The sequence below is a fragment of the Chiloscyllium plagiosum genome, unplaced genomic scaffold, assembly GCF_037043375.1.
Source record: "Chiloscyllium plagiosum isolate Xiang-an unplaced genomic scaffold, Cpla_swu_hap1 HiC_scaffold_32, whole genome shotgun sequence".
Classification (NCBI taxonomy): domain Eukaryota; kingdom Metazoa; phylum Chordata; class Chondrichthyes; order Orectolobiformes; family Hemiscylliidae; genus Chiloscyllium; species Chiloscyllium plagiosum.
In genome coordinates, this window is record NW_028270170.1 from 12,215,274 (window position 1) to 12,221,690 (window position 6,417).

Genomic DNA, 6,417 nt, shown 5'->3' on the forward strand with positions numbered 1-6,417 from the left:
CCAACCTTCGCATAAACCAAATCATCCGCTGACATTTCCGCCACTTCCAAAAAGACCCCACCACCAGGGATATATTTCCCTTCCCACCCCTTTCCGCCTTCCGCAAAGACCGTTCCCTCCGTGACTACCTGGTCAGGTCCACGACCCCCTACGACCCACCCTCCCATCCTGGCACTTTCCCCTGCCACCGCAGGAACTGTAAAACCTGTGCCCACACCTCCTCCCTCACCTCTATCTAAGGCCCTAAAGGAGCCTTCCACAGCCAAAGTTTTACGTGCACATCCACTAATATCATTTATTGTATCGGTTGCTCCCGATGCGGTCTCCTCTACACTGGGGAGACTGGACGCCTCCTCACAGAGCGCTTTAGGGAACATCTCCGAGACACCCACACCAATCAACCAAACCGCCCCGTGGCCCAACATTTCAACTCCCCCTCCCACTCAGCCAAGGACATGGAGGTCCTGGGCCTCCTTCACCACCGCTCCCTCACCACCAGACGCCTGGAGGAAGAACGCTTCATCTTCCGCCTCGGAATACTTCAACCCCAGGGTATCAATGTGGACTTCAACAGCTTCCTCATTTCCCCTTCCCCCACCTCATCCTAGTTTCTAACCTCCAGCTCAAAACTGTCCCCTTGTCTTGTCCGGACTTGTCTGACCTGCCCAGCTCCTTTTCCACCTATCCACTCCACCCTCTCCTTCCTGACCTATCACCTTCATCTCGTCCCCCACTGACCTATTGTACTCTATGCTACTCTCTCCCCACCCCCACCCTCCTCTAGCTTATCTCTCCACGCTTCAGGCTCTCTGCCTTTATTCCTGATGAAGGGCTTTTGCCTGAAACGTCGATTTTGCTGCTCGTCGGATGCTGCCTGAACTGCTGTGCTCTTCCAGCACCACTGATCCAGAATCTGGTTTCCAGCATCTGCAGTCATTGTTTTTACCTCTATACAACACGGTCAGGCAAAGGGCAAGGTAAACCTACCTACATAAATCTGGCTCTGTAGAGGGTTGACCTGATCCTTTATATAGCATCGTCCATGTCAAAAATCAAAGGGAAACCCATTTCTTTTCATTGCAGCTGGATCTTTTAAAGTTGGGAGACGTATCATGTTGCGAGCCAGCTGACTTGCATCTCAAGGACACATTCCTTCTCAGGAAGTCATGGTAACTGGCAGCATGACCAAACCAGGTCAGCTGGACTCTAAGCCAGGAGCTCAGCCAAGTTCATAAATCAAAAAGAAAGATCACCCGCTTGACAGATTACCTTCCACGCCGACTTCTAGTACCGTACTTTCACCTTGATGTTCAGGATGGTTGCTAACTCTCACGGAACAGGTGCCGTCACACAATGCCACATGCTTTTACTGAATTCAAAGTAAATTCCAAGCTCATTAAAGCAGAGCTCACAAGAAACCTTTGATTCTCCTTTAGATTTCACACTGCAATCCCTGATTGGTTGGGAAGGGGGTGGGTTCTCCACAGAAATTCCTGCCATCTAGTACCAAGAGCAGCCCCTGAGGTTATTTGCTTTCTAATGCTTTCTCTTTGTGTTAATAATTCAGGCAGTTGTAAGAAATTGTCTCAGAAACCAGTCACAAACTGACCGTGCCTTTGTACTCAAATACATTAAACCGTCTACACAGTATATACACAGACAGAGAACATTGTAGTCACCTTACAAGGGTTTGATTTTGTCACTTTGAAGTTGCAGTCAAGTCAGTAATCAAGCCAAACTGCACAGAATTACATCCGTGAGAGTGTTCTCTGCTGTAACTGAATAAAAATCAGTCTGTGCAACAGAGAACAGCGTACCTGCATCACAGAGGATCGTGAACTATTTTGAAAACTCCCTCACCTGGATGCATGATGGTCAGTTTCCACTTTCTCTCCGCCCTGAGCTCCCCAACACCCGCCCCCACCCCCCCACCCCCAGTGAACTGAGAAACCCTTATCAAAGTAATCCAAGCAGACCCTCTTGTGCCAGTTCACCATCAGTACTCAATGACCTGCCAACTCTAGGAGGCATTCCTTCCAGACATCTCGGGACTCTTGGATGCACACACCTTTCCTGAAATTATATCCCTTCAAAACAGCGCAGTTGGACCGAGTAGACCAGACTTAGAGAGTAAAAGAAACATACAACAAGGTGGGGAGGATAGAGGGAGCGGAGTGTGTGCATAAGGGGGGTTGCATAAAAGGGGAAGAGGGAATATGAACACACACATTGGAATATAAAGTTTCACAGTGCTCAATTGTCACATGGCGTGGAGTCACATGATATTTCATACCTACCATTTTAAAGAAAAAAGTGCTCAAGTTCCAGAAAATGCTTCCAACTCCACCCTCCAGCATTTGGTAAACCTGCAGCTAATTTACACTCAGCACAGCTGTTCTCCCCTCCCTCTAAATATTTTATTGACCCAATGGTAAAAGCAGAAACAACTTTTTGTATTTCAGTCCTTTATTTGCAGGGATCAGAGTTGCACTACTGGCTGATTGAACAAAGTCCTGCTTGAGTGAGCAACAAGCAGCTGTGAATCACACAATTTCAGCAACTTAGACCAAAAATAAACTCGCATTTTCATCCAGAACTTCTCTCGTCTTCCAAAGGCAGAGAGAGAGGAGCCTGCCAGGGCTGCAATTCGATTGTTACTTTTCACGTACCAATGCTCGATGTAGCTGCATTCCTCAGCAGAAACCATGAGATATTAAATCTAGAACAGGCAGCTGACACAAAGGGCTTATGCCCGAAACGTCGATTCTCCTGCTCCTCGAATGCTGCCCGACTTGCTGTGCTTTCCCAGCAGCACACACTTGACACCAAACTCAGACAGTCAGTCAATCTAAGAACAGCTAATTATGTAGCTTTGGGCTAAGTAAACCTGGAGTTGCAACAGTTCTAATAATCCAGTTGCTGGATCTGCACAGAGATAGTGCTACTCACTTTGCCAAATTGGCAAACATTTGCAGGTCTCCCCCAAACGAAAGCAGCTCAAAGCACGAATACAGCTTCCTAGGAGGGCCATTTGTAATTATTATAAAGATGTCAGCCAGGTGGAACTCAGAATATGAGTTCCCTGATTTGACCAGGTCAACAGCCCCAATCAGGGAGCCCTGGCTGACACAAACTGGAGTATCAGGAGGTTCTATTCACTCAGAGCTGGCACTGGAGGGCCCTGTGTAAATAAAGAGTGACTTGGTGACAGGATACAGGTCTCTGTGGAGTTATTTCACCGTTCGAACTAGAACTTGTTCTGTCATGATTAACTCCAGAATGCCTGACGCCCATGCAGTTTTACAGGTTCCAAAAAAATTCACATTGAGTCAAAGTCAGTTAGTAATGAGCTTGTCAAATCAGGTGGGGGTGGAGGGAAGAATTGAGAATCAGCCCACACTGCTACCCGCTGCACCTCCCACCCCATCCGACCCAGGTGAACCCAGTACAAGCCTGAGCATCTGTTGCACGGTCAGAAACATAGTCTCTCTGGTAACATCAATCTTGAGCCATTTACTTGTCCAGCAGAAGGAGAATAATGTTGTGAGATCTCCTAAGAGCAAGAAGATGGATCCAGACTAAATCAACATGGTTTTAACAAACATTTCTTTATACACGTGGTTAATCTCCCTCATTTTCAAATTCCTCTTTCCCCTCCCTTTCTCTGCAATCTCCTCCAGAACCCCCTCAAAATTGCTGTGCTCCTCTAATTTCTCTTTTATCACCAATTTTAATTACTCCATCACTGCTTGCATTACTTGGAGCTGCCGATGTTCCAAGCTCTGGGCTGTATCCCATCAACTTACTGTATTTCTTCAAGATGCTACTTCAAACCTCCTTCATTGTCCAAGCTTTTGGTCACATCCCTCCGTACTTGGGAAACACGCACCAAACAACAACACTGCCTTGTGACCAACCACTTCAACTCCTCCAAAAGACATGACAGTCCTGAGCCTCCTCCACTGCCAAATCAAAAGCCACCTACCAGGTGGAGAAAGGATGCCTCATCCTCCACCTTGTGACCCTTCAACCACACAGAATCAACATCGACTTCACTCGTTTCCAAATCTCTCCTCTCCCCCTCCCCCCCCCCCCCCCCCCCCCCCCCCCTCTCCTCATCCTAGATCCAACCCTCCAACTCAGCACCACCCTACTGGCCCATCTTCCTTCCCACCTAACTACTCCACCGACCTATCACAATTACCCCCCGCCCCCCCATCTGCATCCACCTATCGTCTTCCCAGCTACCTTTCTCCCAGCCCCACCCTATTTAACCTCAGCCCCCTTCTCCCTCACCACATTCCTGGTGAAGGGCTTATGCCCGAAATGTTGATTCTTCTGCTCCTCAGATGCTGTCTGACCTGCTGTGCTTTTCCAGCGCCACACTTTTTGACTCCCTCTACACTTTGTTTTATAAAGCTCCTGTGAAGTGACTTGGGAAGTTTCATTACATTAAAAAGCATTGTATAATTGTTGCTTTAAATATATAAAATTCCTATGCTTGCTGTCAAATCCCTTCATTTTGCCCCATCTCAGTAATTACCCAGACTCTAATTCTAGCCTCTAGTGCATTCCTAATTTTCCACTCTCCATCGTTAGCGGCCATGTCTAGACCTTAAGCTGTAATTGCATTAAACTTCTATCTCCTTTTCCTGCTTTCAGACTTTCCTTAAAACCAATTCCTATGGTCACATGACTAGTGGGACCCCGCGTCAAACCCTTCTCTGACAACTTTCATTCCTATGAAATGGTTTGGGACACAATACTGTAGACGCAGGAGCAGTTGTAGGCCATTCAGCCCATTGAGTCAGCTCCACCATTCAATGAGCTCATAGTTATTGAAGCCAGTGTGATGTTGTGGTAAACCTTGCTAAAGCCCTGGCAAGACACATTCAAATCTCATGAAGGCAGGTAGTAGATTTTATTTTCAATTACTAAATCTGAAATGCAAGCCTAGTCTCAGTAATAAATGACCATCAAGCAAAACTTGACCTACTCTTGGGAAATAAGGCAGGGCAGGTGACCGAGGTGTCAGTGGGGCAGCACTTTGGGTCCAGCGACCATAATTCTATTAGATTTAAAATAGTGATGGAAGAGGATAGACCAGATCGAAAAGCTGAAGTTCTAAATTGGAGAAAGGCCAATTTTGACGGTATTAGGCAAGAACTTTCGAAAGCTGATTGGGGACAGACGTTTGCAGGGAAAGGGATGGCAGGAAAATGGGAAGCCATCAGAAATGAGTTAATGAGAGTCCAGAGAATGTATATTCCTGTTAGGGTGAAAGGAAAGACTGGTAGGTACAGGGAATGATGGATAACTAAAGAAAAGGTTAAGAAAAAGAAGGAAGCATATATAAGGCATAGACAGGATAGATTGAGTGAATCCTTAGAAGAGTATAAAGGAAGTAGGAGTATGCTTCAGAATGAAATCAGGAGAGCAAAAAGGGGACATGAGATAGCTTTGGCAAATAGAATTAAGGAGAATCCAAATCTTAGCAGGACTTATACACTTAATGGTAAGGTCCTAGGGAGTGTTGCTGAACAAAGAGACCTTGGAGTACAGGTTCATAGCTCCTTGAAGGTGGCGTCGGAAGTAGATAGGATAGTGAAGGCAGCGTTTGGTATGCTTTCCTTTATTGGTCAGAGTATTGAGTACAGGAGTTGGGAGGTCATGTTGCGGCTGTACAGGACATTGCATGCAATTCTGGTCTCCTTCCTATCGCAAAGATGTTGTGAAACTTGAAAAGGTTCAGAAATGGGCCGCACAGTGGTTAGCACTGCTGCCTCAAAGTGCCAGAGACCCAGGTTCGATTCCTGCCTCGGGCAACTGTCTGTGTGGAGTTTGCACATTCTTCCTGTGTCTGCGTGGGTTTCCTCCAGGTGCTCCGATTTCCTCCCACAGTCCAAAGATGTGCTAAATTGCCCATAGTGTTAGGTGAAGGGGTAAATGTAGGGGAATGGGTCTGGGTGGGTTGCTCTTTGGAGGGTCGGCATGGACTTGTTGGGCTGAAGGGCCTGTTTCCACACAGAGTAATCTAATCTAAGCAAAAAGATTTACAAGGATGTTGCCAGGGTTGAAGGATTTGAGCTATAGGGAGATGCTGAACAGGCTGGGCTGTTTTCCCTGGAGCATCGGAGGCTGAGGGGTGGAGGTTTACAAAATTATGAGGGGCATGGATAGGATAAATAGACAAAGTCTTTTCCCTGGGATCAGGGAGTCCAGAACTAGAGGGCATAGGTTTAGGGTGAGAGGGGAAAGATATAAAAGAGACCTAAGGGGCAACTTTTTTCACGCAGAGGGTGGTACGTGTATGGAATGAGCTTCTGGATTAGAGGTGCTGGAAAAGCACAGCAGTTCAGGCAGCATCTGAGCAGTAAAAATCGATGTTTCGGGCAAAAGCCCTTCATCAGGAATACA

At 46.8% G+C, this 6,417-nt stretch overlaps 1 protein-coding gene across 5 annotated transcripts in view; it reads right to left on the reverse strand.

The window, feature by feature from the left end:
• Positions 1-6,417, reverse strand: part of LOC122539812 (oxysterol-binding protein-related protein 6-like) — a 96,463-nt gene that overhangs the window by 64,020 nt on the left and 26,026 nt on the right. Inside the window, exon 1 of one of the 5 annotated variants that reach the window (XM_087977793.1) lies at positions 1,270-1,362. The exons of 3 other annotated variants lie outside the window; for them this stretch is intronic. The gene's annotated coding sequence lies outside the window, so the exon portion shown is untranslated. Of the gene's footprint in view, positions 1-987; positions 1,109-1,269; positions 1,363-6,417 lie in introns of those variants that run through there. One more of the 5 variants, XM_087977791.1, reaches the window with a different exon arrangement.